The sequence below is a fragment of the Gopherus flavomarginatus genome, chromosome 2 (genome assembly GCF_025201925.1).
Source record: "Gopherus flavomarginatus isolate rGopFla2 chromosome 2, rGopFla2.mat.asm, whole genome shotgun sequence".
In the NCBI taxonomy this organism is placed as follows: domain Eukaryota; kingdom Metazoa; phylum Chordata; order Testudines; family Testudinidae; genus Gopherus; species Gopherus flavomarginatus.
The window spans coordinates 297,409,172-297,427,298 of record NC_066618.1 but is presented as its reverse complement, the minus strand read 5'-3'; the positions used below and the strand labels follow the sequence as shown (position 1 = coordinate 297,427,298).

At 49.4% G+C, this 18,127-nt stretch overlaps 1 protein-coding gene across 2 annotated transcripts in view; it reads left to right on the top strand.

Annotated features, from left to right (window-relative positions):
- LOC127045386 (lymphocyte antigen 6E-like) overlaps window positions 1–18,127 on the top strand; it is an 810,322-nt gene that overhangs the window by 159,000 nt on the left and 633,195 nt on the right. The gene's annotated exons all lie outside the window — the stretch shown is intronic.

The window sequence follows — 18,127 nt, the reverse complement described above, 5'->3', positions numbered from 1 at the left end:
CCAGCCTTCCTTTCCAGGGCTGTCTAGGTCCTGATATGGCCCCTCCGCACCACCCACAGGCTACAGAGCAGGAATGGAGGCATGGTCAACCAAAGGACAGGCCTGAGCATTAAGCTCAAATCACCTGATTCCCAGTCCTGGGCCTTGACCACCAGCCCATCCTTCCTCCCTTGAGGAAGCATTATCAGGAAACGAACCCCTTCCTGCCTCTGCCCTTGCCTGGTGCAAGCCCTCGTGTGGTAGGGCACAGCTGGCTCACCCTGCTCTGAGCAAACCTAGATAATAATCATAGAGGTCAAGTGATGAGGAAAAGACAGGGACAGTCCACACCAGCTCTCCGACCACTGCTACCCACTGGTGGAGCTGCATCAATGCAACAGCCAGAGGAGGGGAATCTGCTTGGGATCCATCTGGGGAGAGTCTTCTGGGATTTGCTAAGCTGCAGGGGATGTCTGAGATTCTGGCCTGTTTACCCAGAAGCGGTACTGTGGAGGAGCTGCACCGTGACCCAGAATCATCCTTCCTATTCGAAGTCCAAGGGAACACGAGAGTTTTTAAAGATGACGCTATTGATAGTGATTGTAATGATAGGAAACAGTTGTGGAATGGATCGATGGGGTCTCAGCAGCCAACAATTTAGGAGCTACCAGCCTCGGTCTCCAGCCTCGTATGTAATCAGCCTGTTGCACAGTGAATCTATTGTATTTTTAATAACAAGGAAAGAAGCATTAAAGATCTGCTCTCCTGGGCTTGGTTGTGGTGACCGGGAGCAAAACTGTTGTTGCCATGGGAGGTAGAGCTTCAGAACATCTTGGCGGGTTGTGTTGGGACTTGGTGTTCTCCATCCTCCCTTCCTGCTCAGTGAAGACATTTTTCACATGAACAAGCAAAAGCAGGGCATGTGGGACACACAGCTCAGCTGGGTGGGAGGCCTTTGTCTTCACCTGCCCGCTGGCTAATGGACCAGATAGCAGGGCATGTCAGCTTTACTTGGAACTGGGAGTGTCGTCCTGGGACATTGCTGTGCCCAGCTGTTCTCTCAGAGGACGAGACAATGGCTGCTTTGTCTTGTGTGTAAGGGCTCTCCGCTCATCCCCCCGTCACAGATCTGGACCCGAGGTGAACCAGCACCAAAGGAGCTTGACCAACAATCCTTCTGAGCCACCTTCAGTCGGTTTGCACTCTGGGATCCCCAATTCCACCCCCTCTGACTGCCAGAGATGGGCTGCCTCCCCACAACTTGTTTTGCTACCATCCAGCTCCCTCCTACCGCTCTATTCTGGACCTTCATCCCATGCCCCGACAGCCTGCTAGGTGTCCACACAAAGCATTAGTCACTGGCTCGCCCACTCTTAAAGGTGCATATTGGGGTGTTTTGACTCTTTGCGGGGCCCAGGTGCCTGCACCTTTTGGGACGACTTCTCAGCTGGAAATAAATGTTGCTCCCTTTACTTTAGCAGACCCATGTGGATTCACCCCGCTGAGGATCAGGCCCTTACTTTCTGTGTGCTCAGCGGAGCTGCACTGAGCCAGAAAGGCATGGCTTTAGGTAAGATGAGTTTGGTGTATCTCTCCCCTTGGTACCTGTTGGATGTTTCTCCATATTAGTTTCTTCAGCCCAATAGCTTCAATGAGGAGATCATAGAATCATAGACTTCAAGGCCAGAAGGGACCATTATGATCATTTAGTCTGACCTCCTGCACAACACAGGCCACAGAATCTCACCCACCCACTCCTGTATCAAATGTATGTCTGAGCCACTGAAGTCCTCAAATCATGGTTTAAAGACCAACGTGCAGAGAATCCTCCAGCAAGTGACCCCTGCCCCACGTTGCAGAGGAAGGCGAACTCCCCCCGCAGGGTCTCTGCCAATCTGCCCTGGAGGAAAATTCCTTCCCCACCCCAAATATGGCGATCAACTAAACCAGAAGCCTGAAGCTGCAGCAGCAAGTAGAAGTGGAGCGCAGAAGGGGGAGTGACTGGCAAAGGGAAAGAGAGGAAGGATGGTCCGGTTGTTAGGGATCAAGTCCCTGCTCTAACACTACGATTCTATGACACTGTGACCTTGGGTATAATACATAGAACTTCCCCAAAAGAATTCCTAGCGCAGCTCTTTAAAAAAACCACCCAACCTTGATTTTAAAATTGCCAGTGATGGAGAATCCACCATGATCCTTTACAAATTGTTCCAGTGGTTAATTACTCTCACTGTCAAAAATGTACACCTTATTTCCAGTCCGAATTCCTCCCGCTTCAACTTCCAGCCACTGAATAATAGCACTCCTTTCTCTGCTAGATTAAAGAGCGCTTTATTAAATATTTGTCCCCTACATAGCCACTTACGAACCTTTTCTTTGTTAAGCTAAGTAGATTGAACTCTTTGGGACTATCACTATAAGGCACGTGTTCTAATCCTTTAAGCATTCTCATGGCGCTTCTCTGAACCCTCTGCAATTTATCAACATCCTTCCAAATTGTGGGCATCAGAGCTGGACACAGGATTCCAGCAGTCACATCAGTGCCAAATACAGAGTTAAAATAGCTTCTGTACTCATACCTGAAATTCCTGTGTTTCTGCACCCAAGGATTGCATTAGTTCCTTTGGCCACAACTGACTATCCATCACAACCCCCAAATCTTTTCCAGAGTCACTGCTTCCCAGGGTAGAGTCCTGCATCGTGTAAGTATGGCCAGTATTCTCTGTTCTTCGACATATGCAATTACAGTTAGCCATATTAAAACTGATAGTAAACAAGATTTCTGCAAGCCACTCTCAGTCCATTGTAGCTCCATGAAACTCACTAAACAGGCTTGGTGGGCAGTTTTAGAAGAACCACTGGCATAACTAAGGGTACATCTACCCTACGGGATAATTCCGATTTTACATAAACCGGTTTTATAAAACAGATTGTATAACGTCGAGTGCACGTGGCCACACTAAGCACATTAATTCGGCGGTGTGCGTCCATGGTCCGAGACTAGCGTCGATTTCCGGAGCTCTGCATTGTGGGTAGCTATTCTGTAGCTATCCCATAGTTCCCGTAGTCTCCCCCGCCCCTTAGAATTCTGGGTTGAGAGCCCAGTGGCTGATGGGGCAAAAATCATTGTCGCGGGTGGTTCTGGGTAAATGTCGTCAGTCATTCCTTCCTCCGGGAAAGCAACGGCAGACAATCATTTCGTGCCCTTTTTCCATGGATTGCACTGGCAGACGCCATAGCACGGCAACCATGGAGCCCGTTCAGCTTTTTTTTTTTACAGTCACCGTATGTGTACTGGATGCCGCGGACAGAGGCGATACTCCAGCGCTACACAGCAGCATTCATTTGCTTTTGCATGAGATGGTTACCAGTTGTTCTGTACCGTCTGCTGCCAGGGTAATTTGCCGATGAGATGACGGTTATCTGTCCTTCTGTGCAGTCTGCTGCTATCATGGGTGCCCCTGGCTGAGATCGGCCAGGGGCGCAAAAGCAACACTGGGAATGACTCCCCGAGTCAATCCCTCCTTTATGGTTTCTAAAAATAGAGTCAGTCCTGCCTAGAATTTGGGGCAAGTGTACTAAAGAAGCAGTGTATCAGAGAGTACAGCTGCTCCGTGTCAGATCCCGCAGAAATGATGAGCTATATGCCATTCACGGGGGGTGCCCCTGCAACAACCCCACCCGTTGCTTCCCTCCTCCCCCAACCTTCCTGGGCTACCGTGGTAGTGTCCCCCCCATTTGTGTCATGAAGTTATAAAGAATGCAGGAATAAGAAACAGTGACTTGTTAGTGACATAAAATGAGGAGGTGGCAGCCTCCCGGTGCTATGACAGTCCAGGCAGGACATTAAGCGGTGCGGGGGAGAGGAGCCCAGCATCCCGCTGCTATGATAGTCCAGGCAGTACAGAATCTTTTCTTTACACAGGAAAGGGAGGGGGCTGATGGAGCTCAGCCCTCAGCTGCTATGATGAGGATGGTTACCAGCTGTTCTGTACCATCTACTGGGAATGACCAGGAATCATTCCTATTTTTACCCAGGCGCCCCCAGCCGACCTCACCTAAGGCAAGTCAGGAGCACTCACGGGCTGATGGTGACAATGGATATCAGTCATATTGTACCATCTTCCACCGGGGAGGGGAGAGGAGCGGATACTGCTCTTCACTGCCGCAGCATCGCGTCTACCAGCAGCATTCAGTAGACATAGGGTGACGCTGAAAAAAGTCAAGAAACGATTTCTTTCCCTTTTCTTTCACGTGGACAGGGGGGAGGGAGTAAATTGACGAGCTATTCCCTGAACCATGCCAGACAATGTGTTTGACCCTACAGGCATTGGGAGCTCAGCCAAGAATGCAAATACTTTTCGGAGACTGCTGTGGACTGTGGGATAGCTGGAGTCCTCAGTACCCCCTCCCTCCCTCCATGAGCATCCATTTGAGTCTCTGGCTTCCCGTTACGCTTGTCACGCAGCACTGTGTAGCCTTTAGATTTTTTTTTCAAACGCTTTGGCATTTTGTCTTCTGTAATGGAGCTCTGATAGAACAGATTTGTCTCCCCATACAGCGATCAGATTCAGTATCTCTCGTACGGTCCATGCTGGAGCTCTTTTTGGATTTGGGACTGCATTGCCACCCGTGCTGATCAGAGCTCCACGCTTGGCAAACAGGAAATGAAATTCAAAATTTCGCGGGGCTTTTCCTGTTTACCTGGCCTGTGCATCCGAGTTCAGATTGCTGTCCAGAGTGGTCACAGTGGTGCACTGTGGGATACCACCTGGAGGCCAATACCGTCGATTTGCGGCCACACTAACCCTAATCCGATATGGTAATACCGATTTTAGCGCTACTCCTCTCGTCGGGGAGGAGTACAGAAACCGATATAAAGAGCCCTTTATGTCGGTATAAAGGGCGTCGTAGTGTGGACGGATACAGCGTTAAATCAGTTTAACGCTGCTAAAATCGGTTTAAACGCGTAGTGTAGACCACGGCTAAGGTGATAATTCCCTGGGGGACAAGGTACCACTAAAGCCATGTTTAAAGCCATGAGAGGTAGCACACAGGAACTGCGACCAATGGGAGCTGCGGGGGCAGCGCCTGCGGGCATGAGAGCAGGCACGGAGCCTCCCTGGTCACCCACACGCCTAGGGGCTGCAGGGACCTGGCGGCTGCTTCTGGGAGCCATGGTAAGTGCTGCCAAGACCCCACACCCTTCCCGCACCCCAACCCCCTGCTCCAACCCAGAGTCCCCTCCCACACCCAAACTCCCTCCCAGAGCCTACGCCCCCCCAACACCCCAACCCCATGCCTCAGCCCTGAGCTCCCTCCTGCACCCCAAACCCCTCATCCCCAGCCCCACTCCAGAGCCTGCACCCCCATCTGGAGCCCTCACCCCCCCACATACCACAATCCCCTGCCCCAGCCCAGAGCCCTGTCCTGCACCCCAACCCCCTCATCCCTGGCCCTCACCCCCCCACATACACACCACAACCCTCTGCCCCAGCCCAGAGCTCCCTTCCACATTCCAAACCCCTCATCCCTGGCCCCACCTCAGCTGGAGCCCTCACCTCCTTCCTGCACCCCAATCCCCTGCCCCAGAACGGTGAAAATGAGTGAGGGTTAGGGAGAGCGAATGATGGAGGGAGGGGTGATGGAGCGAGCGGGAGCAGGGCATTGGAAAAAGGGGTGTGGGCTTGAGGAAGGAACTGGGTGGGGTGGGGCAGGGGTGTTCACTTTTGTGGCATTAGAAAGTTGGCAACCCTGCAGCTGTGGGGAGGTGTGGACCTTACACCTGCCCTGAGCAGAGGGGCCAGGTGGTAGGGACATGAGTTGGGGGCTGCTCTCGGGCTTCCTCCACCTGGGGCAGGTGGCAGGTTCGAGGCTCCCTACAGCTGCCCAGGCTCCCGAGGCCACTGCCCGGGCTCCCCACGCCGCTCTTCCCTGCAATCCAGCCTGGCCAGGGGCAGGGCGTCAAGGGGGAAAAGGAGGGGCAGGTGGTCATGCTCGTGGTGAAAAATGGATGGGCCCATCCAGTTTAAAAAGCGGGGGGACCATGGCTTTGGCCTCGCCGTTCCAGCGCCCTCAGACGCTCTGGCTCCCAGGAGCTAGTTGTTGAACTGGAGGCTGAGTTGGAGAAGGACTCCCAACCTCGACAACCAGCACTGGCTCTGCGAGCTGTGCCTAGCCCCTGGCTACAGCATGTTAGGGCGGATGCCGCGGTGTTTAAAACACTGGCAGAGGCTCATGGCTTGTGTGCACTGGCGTTCCTGCACGAGCTAGCCATGGGTGCAGCTGAGCCGGGGGTGACAACGACAGGGTGCTTTACGGAAAATGAGCCTACCAGGCCTCAGCTGGCTGGACCTCAGTGCAGTGAATAGAGACTGAAAGCCAAGCAACTCCCTTGAAATCTGGGGATCACCTGGAGTTTGCTGCCTTTGGGGAGGTGTTAGGAGGTAGGACTGGTCAGGGAGCTCCCTCAGGCAATCACTCCCTGCCCTCCTTTTCTTTCCTAACTGGCTGGGATTTCACAACCAGAGCCCGAGGTTGCCTGGGGGACAGGCCCTGGGCCTGTGGGTAGATCGCCCAGTTGGGAAGTTTATGGCTCTTTTTGGGAGAGTGTTGCGATCATCTCACGTGTCTTGGCTGAATTCCAGCTAGACCTTTGCGTTCCATTCCAGCTCGATGCACAGGGACAGCCTTAGGGAAAATGAGGCCCTGGGCCAATTTGTATTGCGGTGCCTGGGTGTCCCACCCTGCCCTTTCCCTCACCCCGCTGCCTCCCTGGCCTCACACTCCTCCCCTCATCGCTCCTGGCCCCCACTACCTCCAAATCCATCCCTTCATCGCTACTGGCCCCCACCATCTCCCTATCCATCCCCTCATTGCTCCTGGCCCCCACCACCTTCTTATCCATCCCCTCATTGCTCCTGGCCCCCACCACCTCCAAATCCATCCCTTCATTGTCCCTGACCCCCATTGCCTCCCTGGCCCCACGCTCATCCCCCCATCACTCCTGGCCCCCCCATCTCCCTATCCATCCCCCCATTGCTCCTGGTCCCCACCACCTCCTTATCCATCCCCCCATTGCTCCTGGCCCCTGCTGCCTCCTCTGGATCCCCACCCATTCCCCCCATCGCCCCTCCACTGGCCCCTCAACCATCCCCTCGTTGCCTCTGGCTCCTGCTGCCTCCTCCCAGGCCCTCACCCATTACCCCCATCACCCTGGTCTCCACTGCCTCCCCAGGTTGCTCACCTCCCACACTGCTGCCGAACCCCACTGCCTTCCCCCTTTCCCCAAGCTCCCTTCCATGGCCTCACACCTCACTCTTCTCCTTGACTCTTGACCACGGTGCCCCCCAAGACCACAGCACCCACTCGTGAGGCTGACCCTGTCAATGCAGAGCACACAGCCTGCTGTTTTTCCATGCTGGGCATGGTGACTGGCAGAAGGCGACAACCTGAGTGGATGATTCAGCCTGAGACCAGGCAAAACTCAGGTTCATACTGTGATTCACAGGCCAGGTGGGACCATTGTGACCATTCAGCCTGATCCCCTGTGTAGCACAGGCCAGAGAAATTCTCCCAGCCATCCTTGCATCAAGTCCAACAGCATGTGGCAAGGATAGACAAGTAAAGCTTCACTCTGTCTCAGGAAAGAGGCTCCCACAAAGCCTGTAGATGATTCAGATTGTCTCCTAACAAGGCCTGGCTTGCATCGAGTTCAGTATGAGATGGCCAGTTTCCAGAGCAGAAAGAGGTAAATATCGGGGTCCCCCAGGAGTCTGTACTGGGACCAGAAGTCTTCAACATATTCATAAATTATCTGGAAAAAGCGGTAAACAGTGAGATGGCAAAGTTTGCAGATGATACAAAATTACTTAAGATAGTCAAGTCCAAGGCAGACTGTGAAGAGTTACAAAGGGATCTCTCAAAACTGGGTGAATGGGCAAGAAAATGGCAGATGAAATTCAGTGCTGGTAAAGGCAAAGTAATGCACATTGGAAAACATAATCCCAACTAGATATACCAAGTGATGGGGTCTAAATTAGCTGTTGAAAGAGAATTAGAAAGAGATCTTGGAGTCAGTACGGATAGTTCTCTGAAAACATCCGCTCAACATGCAGCAACAGTCAAAAAAGCAAACAGAATATAAGGACCCAGTAGGAAAGGGATAGATAATAAGACAGAAAATATCATAATGCCACTATGTAAATCCACGGTATGCCCACATCTGGAACACTGTGAACAGTTTTGGTTGCCCATCTCAAAAAAGAGATATTAGGAATGGAATAAGTACAGAGAAGGACAACAAAAATTATTAGGGACATGGAACAGCTTCTGTAGAAGGAGAGATTAAAAAGACTGGGACTGTTCAGCTTGGAAAAGAGACGATTGAGGGGGATATGATACAAGTTGATAAAATCATGACTGGTGTGGAGACAATGAATAAAGAAATGTTATTTACCCTTTCCCATAACACAAGAAGTAGGGGTCATCCAATGAAATTAATGGGCAGCAGGTTTAAAACAAACAGAGGTATTTCTTCATACACTGCACAGTCAGCCTGTGGGACTCATTGCCAGGGAATGTTGTGCAGGCCAAAAGTATAACTGGGTTCAAAAAATGATTAGGTGAGTTCACGGAAGATAGGTCCATCCATGGCTATTAGCCAAGATGGTCAGGGACACAACGCCATGCTCTGGTTGTCCCTAAGACTCTGACTGGCAGAAGCTGGGTGTGGATGACAGGGGATGGATCACTCGATGATTGCTCTGTTCTGTTCATTCTCTCGGAAGCATCTGCCTTTGGCCACTGTGGGAAGAGAGGACACTGGGCTGGATGGACCATTGGGCTGTCCTGGTGTGGCTATTCTTATGAGATGGTTTCTGGGGATCCCAGTAGCCCACATGCTCCCTCCCCCACAATGTTTGGGGTCAGATTCCTTCCTATCTTTTTGGAGCAGGCAGCAGGCTTGCTCCCCACATCAGCCATCTCTAGGGGGTGCCTGCAAAGGCCCTCTGCCCGCTACAACCTTAAATATCTTCAGGGGAGTGGGTGACCTGTTTCCTTCCCACTCCCCTTCAGCAGCAGAGGATCAAGACTGGGTGCGTCTACACATTCTGTGGCAGCCCGCAGCAGCAATTCTCGGGCTCGCGGTACAGTGCTAAGGATAGTTGTGTGGATGCTGGGGCTCAGGCCAGAACTCGGGCTCTGAAGTCTAGGGAGGTGGGTGGATTTCAGAGCTCGAGCTCCACCTGAATGTCCACACGGCTGCTTTTAGCATCATAGTGTGAGCTTCCCAGGCCCTGTGGCTGGCTGCTGTGGGTGGTATAGATGTATCCATAGAAGTCTACCTTTACCAGGGCCCGAGAGTGCAGCTGTGAGGAAAGCACAAGGGTAGTGTCTCTCTCATCTGAAGCATGCGGAAGCAGAATGCCAGGTAAAGTGAGCCTGGGCATTTTCTCAAGGTTTGGGGGTGAGAAAGCTGGAGGTTTGACGCAGCTCATTGCAGAGGTATGGGCCAGCCCTGTGTGGTCTTCCAAACTTTCAGGGAGACTAGGCTATGGTGTTGGGTGTGGTTTGGGCATTCTCCCTCATTGGAGTACACCAAGCAGAGGGGAACATGAAAGATGCAGCTTCTCCAGAGGCTGAACTTCTGTGACTCATAAGCTGATTAGGGTCACCTTAATTAAAAACACCCAGTTTGAGAAATGTCACTAACTCACCTCTACTGTAAACCTCTAAGTGGGAGAGCCATTCATTGCACAAGGCTTAGAAAGGCCAGGGAAACAGAAGCTCTCTTTGAACGTCCCCGAGTCTGTGATTTCCATTTCATCACCGGTGTTGAGGCAAATGGTCTCAGTCCAAAGACAGCAAAGAGTGCATGTGCTGTAAGGGTTTGGCACAGGATGTCTTTTTAATAGAGGATCTGCTTTTTTCCCCTATCTTCTTTCCGATCTATGAAGAAGGCCTGAGCGAGGTGGTGGTTTGTTTGTCTTTAAGCATTGGGTGTCACTGCTTGCATTTACATTTAGACATGTCATGCCTTTCCCTCCCTGTTTTTTCCTAGAAGACCCTTTTTAGGTGTAGAGGGACAGAAAAGATCAATGATCCTTGAGTGCTCACAACTTAACTGAAGGGTTGAATCTTTAACCAAGCCTGCCTTTCTCCCAAATGTTCATTAGGCATCAGAGTTAAATGTGAGCAATCAAATCAAACAGAGTCAAACAAAAGGGCTTTGTCTTCACTGCCAAGTTGCCATATATTATATCTCAAGCTCATGTCTGCCCAGGGTGCCCAGAAAGGACAGACAAGTTCTCTCACAATACACTGCAAAAGCATACATAGAGTGGGGAAGCTTATTGTGCAGCTACAAGCCATGTCACGTGCCCTCAGAAGTCTGCACAACACACCAGGTGGTAGAGCACCAATGTGGACACAGGGCATTATGACACCGGGTCTGTTATTCTGTAGCGTGGCCAGGACTCCTCATGATAGGCTAAATATGACAGAAGTAGCTCCAGGGTAGATCACTCAAATTAATGCTGTAGTGAAATTGTACTAAAAATCTCTATTCCTCTCTCATTTGTTCCACCTTCATTCTCTTGATTTTTGTGACCACAAGTTCTCTGTAGACTCTTCCAGGGCAGACAAGATTTTAACTTCTAATAAAAAGAATAAGCATAGGGGGAAAATGAAATGCTTTTGAGGGGCAAAATCTACTCCAACCTTCTTTATTGATCATAAAGAGCCCCCCAAAATGGCAGAAGCCCATTGTTTTATGCAAATTCTGTTGCAGGTCACCTTTAAATCAACTTCTGATTTCATAACCTTGAAAAAACAACAACCAGGTATTTGGTGATCACGGAGGCCTGAAATAAGCTACTCCTATTCTGTAATAAGTGTGTCCTCATGGGGGGTTATACCAGTATAATTATAGTTTGGCTTGACAGAATTCCTTTTTAAAAATAATTTTGATGCATAATTTCCATGTTAATTTTTAAGCATCCCTCCTGCCTGATTTTTATCTATTTAAATGTTCACAGTTGCAAGAAATCAGGCAGCAGGTCGGATAAAAATTACTTAATGACAATAAACATTGAGATGCAAAAATTTAAAGCTTTAAAACACAAGTTGTCAACATCCCAGGTCAAAATAGACACAATAAATATCCTGAAAATCAAAACCTGTAGTAAGTTCTCAAACAACATTTTTCTTACTTTGTCCATCTGCAAGTTTCAATTATTATCAATGGAATCTCGGTTTGTGTGTGTGTGTTATGTGTGTGTGTGTGTGTGTTCAAATCAACATTTACTGATAATTTACTGATAATCTCATCCTTCCATCCCCAATTATAGTGGTTTAACGATGGCAGTATACCAAACCACTATAATTATACTGGTATAACTCCACCATGTGGACACACTTATTCCAGATTAAGTGTAGCTTTTTCTCACAGTTTAACTCCCTTCTAAAGCAAAATAAATTAAGGTTCTTCTTCGAGTGATTGTTCATGTCCATTCCAAGCAGGTGTGTGCGTGCCGCATGCATGCCAGCTGGAAGATTTTCCCTTAGCAGCGTCCGTAGGGTCGGCCTTGGCGCCCCCCTGGAGTGGTGCCTCCATGGCGCCCTATATAGGAGCCCGCCAACTCTCCACCTCTTCAGTTTCTTCTTACCGCAGGTGAAGGCTAGCTGGAACTTTTGCTCACTCTTACAGCAAGCATAGCAATGTCCTGTTTAAGTGTATATAGTTGTTCCTTCTCTCATAGTTTAGAGTTAGTGTTAGACAGTTAATAGTTTGGGATTTTTTTCCCCAATGTACTCGCCGCCCCACTGGGGCATGCCTGGGTCCCCAGGGTTTAATCTCTGCAAGGACTGTGGGAGGTTTATGCCGAAGAGTGACCCTCACTGTCCCTGCTTAAGGTGCCTCAGAGAGAGCCACCAAAGAGACCAGTGCAGTATCTGCAGGGGATTCCGTCCCAGGACTCTTAAGGACAGAGAGAAGAGACACAAAGTGTTCCTGATGGAGGCAGCCTTATGGCCACACTCGAACCCCGAGCTGCCCGATTGGGCACCCAGCACCTCTTCCTCGGTGTGCAGCACCCCAGCACCACTATCAAGTCAGGAGGCCCAGTCTAAGACTTCTAAGTCCCAGCACCAGGGAGAATCAGGACATAGAAAATTGGCCTCCATGAGGCACCTATCACCATCTCCAGTGCTCGCAAAGAAAAAGAGGCTGGTGAGGGGCTGATCAGCCCACCAGGACCTTAAAAAGCCAATGGGTTCCATAAACTCCTGCTCCGGCGGGGGTGCGGTCGAGTCCAGACTGGTCGAGATCCATGGACCTCAACGAGGATATGCATCTTTCATTGATGCCGGAGGCTTTTAAGGCAGCCTCTGACTCAGTTGGCTGCGTGCATGTGTTCCTTCTGTGTGTTGCCCTGGCTCTGCAGATCTCTGGCACAGCAGACCCCGAGAGAACCTCCAATGACCACAGACTCTGATAAGGCACAAAGGCACCCAGGCCAGTTTTACTGTTGAAGAGAAACACAGTCTCCAGCTCCCCTGATTAGATATCCAAGGTGCTGCTAGTTAGTACATATATGTTCTCTGGCAATGGACTCGCTCAGTCAGTGGCGGGACTTTCCACTGCCCCGTAGGCCAGAAAAAGACATTCACTCAGGGATGCATTCTTATACACAGATACAAACAAGTTACAGATCACTCCTGACGTATTGAGGTACAACCCCTCTACGTAGCAAGGTGCCGCCTCTCACTTTGTATATGTTGGTTTGAACAAAACAACTCTATCCATCATATTACCCTTTTGCCCCTGTCCTTGTTATCTGTGTGGAATGTGCAAGTATCGGAGTGTTCTGGTGTCTCTAGTGTCCAGGACCTTTTAGGTATGTGTGTTTTTGCAGCATCAGCCCTTTCCTTGCCAGCTTCTGTGAGCAGGGCCTGCCTCTGGCTCACAGCTTCACTTTGCTTTATGTTAGCAAAGTCTTGCCCATTACTTTAGTTCAGGCCTCAGGCCTCATAGCAGGCCTCTGATATGGGTTTATGTTTCAGGGCCTCATCTTACTACAAGGGCCAGGGGATCAACTTCCACCAAGCCAGGAACAGCATCTCCTCCGTCAGAATGCACTTCAGGGAAGAGTGACGTCTGCCTGGCTGAGGCAAATAGCTAGCTAGCCAGAATAGGGGTGCCTGTGGATTCAGGCAATGGAACCAATCCAATGGGTGGACTTTGGAGTGAGGGGGAGTATAGAATGGGAGTGAATCAATTCAACAGCCTGGGAAAGAAATCAGCCAGCAATACTAATCCTAATGCCACTGTATAAATCCATGGTATGCCCACACCTGAAACACTGAGTGCAGTCTTGGTCATTCCAACTCAAAAATGATGTATTAGAATTGGAAAAAAGTGCAGAGAAGGGCAACCAAAATGATTAGAGGAATGGAACAGCTTCCATATGATGAGAGATTAAAAAGACTGGGACCATTCAGCTTGCAAAAGAGACGACTAGTCTTGAGAAAAGAAGACAGAGGGGAGACTGGGAGTCTTCAAATGTGTTAAGGCCTGTTATAATGAGGACAGTGATCAGCTCTGTTCCATGTCCACTGCAGGTAGAACCAGAAGTAAAGGGCTTAATCTGCAGCAAGGGGGGGTTAGGTTAGATATTAGACAGTTTTTCCTGACTATAAGGATAGTTGAGCTCCAGACTAGGCTTCCAAGGGAGGTTGTAAAACATCCCGTCATTGGAGGTTTTCAAGAACAGGTAAGACAAACACTTGTCAAGGATGGTCTAGGTTTATTTGGTCCTGCCTTAGTGCAGGGGAGCTGGGCTTAATGAGGTGCCTTCCAGACCGACATTTCTATGGGTCTATGACTGAGGGGGTATATTAAGAGATCTATAAAATCATGACTGGTGTGGAGTAAGTAACTAAGAACGTGTTATTTTATTTTATTTAGTTTATTTACCCCTTCATATAACACATGAACGAGAGGTCACCCAATGACATTAATAAGCAGCAGGTTTAAAAAAAACACACGAGGAAGCACTTTTCACACAACTCACAGTCAACCAGTGGAACTTGTTACAAGGGGATGTGGTGAAGGCCAAAAATGTAAGAGGGTTAAAAAAAGAACCTTTCTTTGATAAGCTAGACAGACTGAGCTCCTTAAGTAACTCACACATTGTAAAGGTCCCAGAAGATGCCCCCAGCTTCCTGCAAGGAGATCCCACCTTCTCCTGAGGCCCTGTGTAGGTGCTATGGAGAAGAACGAAAGGCTGGCAGCCCCTGGGGTTAGATTGGTGGGTTATCAGAGTCATGATGATGGCGTCACAGCCTCTGTGGCACCCTTGACACATACACAGCCACAGCAGTGGCTCTCAGAGCCCTCAGGGGGCATGCAATGATGCCACTGCTAGATAGGTTCCACCTCAGCCACTGACTTTGTTGAGCCACTCCGCAGGTCCTGACACAATAACACGGGCCCGGGAGGGGCTCTTGGCCCAAAGGCTTCTTTTTCAAAGAGGAAGGTTGCCCCCTCCGCCCCACTAAAAGGCGACTCTCTAGAAATACTTGAAGTGCAAACAAACCCCTGTCAGCTTCAGAGCTCTGTGCTGAATGCTCAGCGAGAAAGCAGGCTGGGAGAGGTTGGTCCATACTCCGATTATGTCTCCAGTCCTACAACCTAAGCTGCGACTGGCTAGTACTAGGGCAGCAGAATATCTAGGAACTACAGGAGGCAGTAGGGTCCCATTGGGCTCAGCCCCAGGGCTCATTCTAACTGAAACATCTGCTGACCAACCACCTATATATCCCATACGTCCTCTTCTCTTTCTCTCAACTGCTGGATTTTGCCTCCTATTTGCCATTGCCTAGGACCTTGACCCATCTCCCTTAGCACAGTACATCCATAAGCAAACAGAGTAGCTCGCGTGAATGGAGAGCAGATCTTGAATGATAAGGCAGGTGAATCAGCCTCTTGGATCTTGCTCTGGGGCGTTGAACAACATAATTTCCCCTTTCGCTGTAAGCCACTAAACAGGGCCACCTCCCATGTCCTGCCTTGTGTACAGAGGGTGTGGCAGCTACAGATGAGCTGCCTGGTAAACAGGCTTTTGTGTCCTTACATTACTAGCATGGGCAATGGCAGAGGCCTGGGGCAGTGAAGTGTAAATGCCCCTCCTCAGACTTGGTTTGCAGGCTCCTGAGAAGTCAGATGTGAATCGGCCCCTGTACTTTAGCAGCCAGTAGAAAGGAGCAGCAGAGTCTGACAGAGACAGTCCGGTCTATGCGCGTCATGGGTTGTAGCAGAGGGGATGGATCGCAGTCTTGTGGCTAAAGCATGGGCCAGACATGCAGGAGACCAAGGTCCTAGGCCCAGCTCTTGCATTGATCGTTCCTAACAGCATAAGGGTCCATTGCTTGAACGCTGTGCTGAGCAGGACTTTGCACTGGGTCAGCCTGGGTCCATCCAATTCAGTGTCTTGCCTCCCACAGTGGCTTGTACCAGCTGCTCCAGAGGCAAGTATGAAAGGCGCCTAAGGGATAATGATGGGAGACCTTGCTCCACAGGGGAAGTTTCTTCCTAACAAGTCAGTTAGTGGCTAGCTTGTGCCTTGAAGCAGGTGGGTTTATATCCCTTCTAATTGTTTTAATCCTGACTGATATAACTGGGAGTTCTCACTTGGATCCGTGTTCACGTTGTGTTCCCCATCAGTACCTGGCCCTGGCCACAGAACCTAATTGTCCAACCAGCAGACCAAATTCAGTGATGAATCTTGGTCATGTGCCACCTACGGCACATTGTGTATACACCAAGAAGACCATCCATGTAAATGTCTGATTCTTTGACTCTTCCTGAACTCTTGGTCTCAGGGACCCTCTAACAGTGGCAGTGAGTTCCACAAGTACATCGTGCATCAGTGTCCTGTTGTTCTTGTCTTATAGAATCATAGAAATGTTGGGCTGGAAGGGACCTCGGGATGTCATCAAGTCCAGCCCACTGCACTGAGGCAGGACGAAGTGAACCTAGACCAGCCCTGACAGGTGTGTGTCCAACTTGCTCTTAAAAACCTGCAGTGATGGGGATTCCCCAAGCTCCCTTGGACTCCTATTCCAGTGCTGAACTCCCCTTATGGTTAAAAAGTTTATATGAGAAAGGGTAGATAGGAGCATCCGACCTGCCTTCTCTAGACCATTCATTGATTTATACACCTCTCTCCTGGCTTCTCTTCTTAGCTTCCTCTCCTTGCTAAACGGTTCTAATCTTCCCAGGGTCTCCTTGTACAGAAATCTCTCCGGGCTTTTAATCGTGCTCAGAGCCTGTCTTGGAATCTCCTCTATATCTGCTGCGACTTTTTTGGCGACATTCTGATCAGACCTCAACCCAGTATTGCAGCTGGAGGTGCACCACGGCGTGGCATGGCATTGCAACGGTTTCTGTCACATCCGTCATCCCCCCAACATAGTAGGTTTGGGTTTTGACCGTGGCTGGTGAGAGGCTTTCATGGAGTTGTTCACTGTGAGTGAAAGCCTGGCCCCAGGGAAGTGCGTGGGAGAGTTGCTATTGAGTTCAGTAGGGGCCATGACACCCAGTCTATTGTCTGAGTGCTTAGAGTTAGGTGTTTGGAACTCAGCAATATCTGCTTCCAATGAGACATAAGAACGGATGTCGTCCAGCTAGCCCAGTATTTTGTCTTCTGACAGTGGCTCGTGCCAGATGCATCAGAGGAAATGAATAGAACAAGGCAATTTATTGAGTGATCCATCCCCTGTTGTCCAGTCCCAGCTCCTGGCAGTCAGAGGCAGCACCCGGAGCATGGCGTTGCATTTCTGACCCTCTTAGGGACTAGCCACTGATGGCCTATCCTCCATGAACATATCTAGAGCTTTCTTTAACCCAGTTATACTTTTGGCCTTCACAACACCCCTGGCAACAAGTTTCACAGGTTGACTGTGCGGTGTGTGAAGAAATAGTTCCTTCTGATTGTTTTAAACCTGCTGCCCGTTAATGTCATTGGATGACCCTGGCTCTTGTGTTATGTGACGGGGTAAATAATACTTCCTTAGTCACTTTCTCCACACAACTCATGATTTTATAGACATCTGGGGATTTTATATCCCCTCTTAGTCACTTCTTTTCTAAACTGAACCATCCCAGTCTTTTTAATCTCTCCTAGTATAGAAGCTGTTCTATACCCTAATCATTTTTGTTGTCCTTCTCTGTGTCTTTTCTGTATCTTTTCTGAGAGGGGGTCGACCAAATCTGCATGCAGTATTCCAGATATGGGCAGACCATGGATTTATATAGTGGCATTATCATATTTTCTGTCTTATTATCTATCCCTTTCCTAACCATTCCTAACATTTATTTTTTTTTAGCTTTTTTGACTGCTGCTGCACATTGAGTGGATGTTTTCAGAGAACTATCCACAATGACTCCAAAGTCTCTTTCTTGAGTGGTAGCAGCGAATTTAGACCCCATCGTTTTGTAGGTGTAGTTGGGATTACATTTTTCATTGTGCATTGATTTGCATTTATCAACACTGAATTTTATCTACCATTTTCTTGCCCAGTCACCCAGTTTTGTGAGATCCCTTTGGAGCCCTTCTGAATCAGCTTTGGACTTAAGTGTCCTGAGTAATTGTATATGGTCTATTAATTGTATATAGTTATAGTGCACAAAAGCTTATGCCCAAATAAATTTGTTAGTCTCTAAAGTGCCACAAGGACTTCTTGTTGTTTTCCCTGATACAGACTAACACGGCTACCCCCCTGAAACCTGTGTATAATCTGCAAACTTTGCCACCTCACTGTTTACCCCTTTTTTCCAGATCATTTATGAATATGCTAAATAGCACAGGTCCCAGAATAGATCCAAAGTACCAAAGAACCCCTTGCATATACCAACTTACTACTCAACTGCCTGCCTTAACCAGGGTCTTCTAATACAAGCAGATGAGTAGCTGGGACCTCCTCATCACACCTATGTAAGGAGGCTAACTTTGCTCCTAAATGCACTGCATCCTGTGCAAACCAGCCACAATCCTCTGAGCTAGCTGCCTGTGTACTCTAGTAGGTGCGGGCAAGCAAACAGGTTTTGTCAGTGAGGATAGACTCCTATGCCAGAGATCATCCT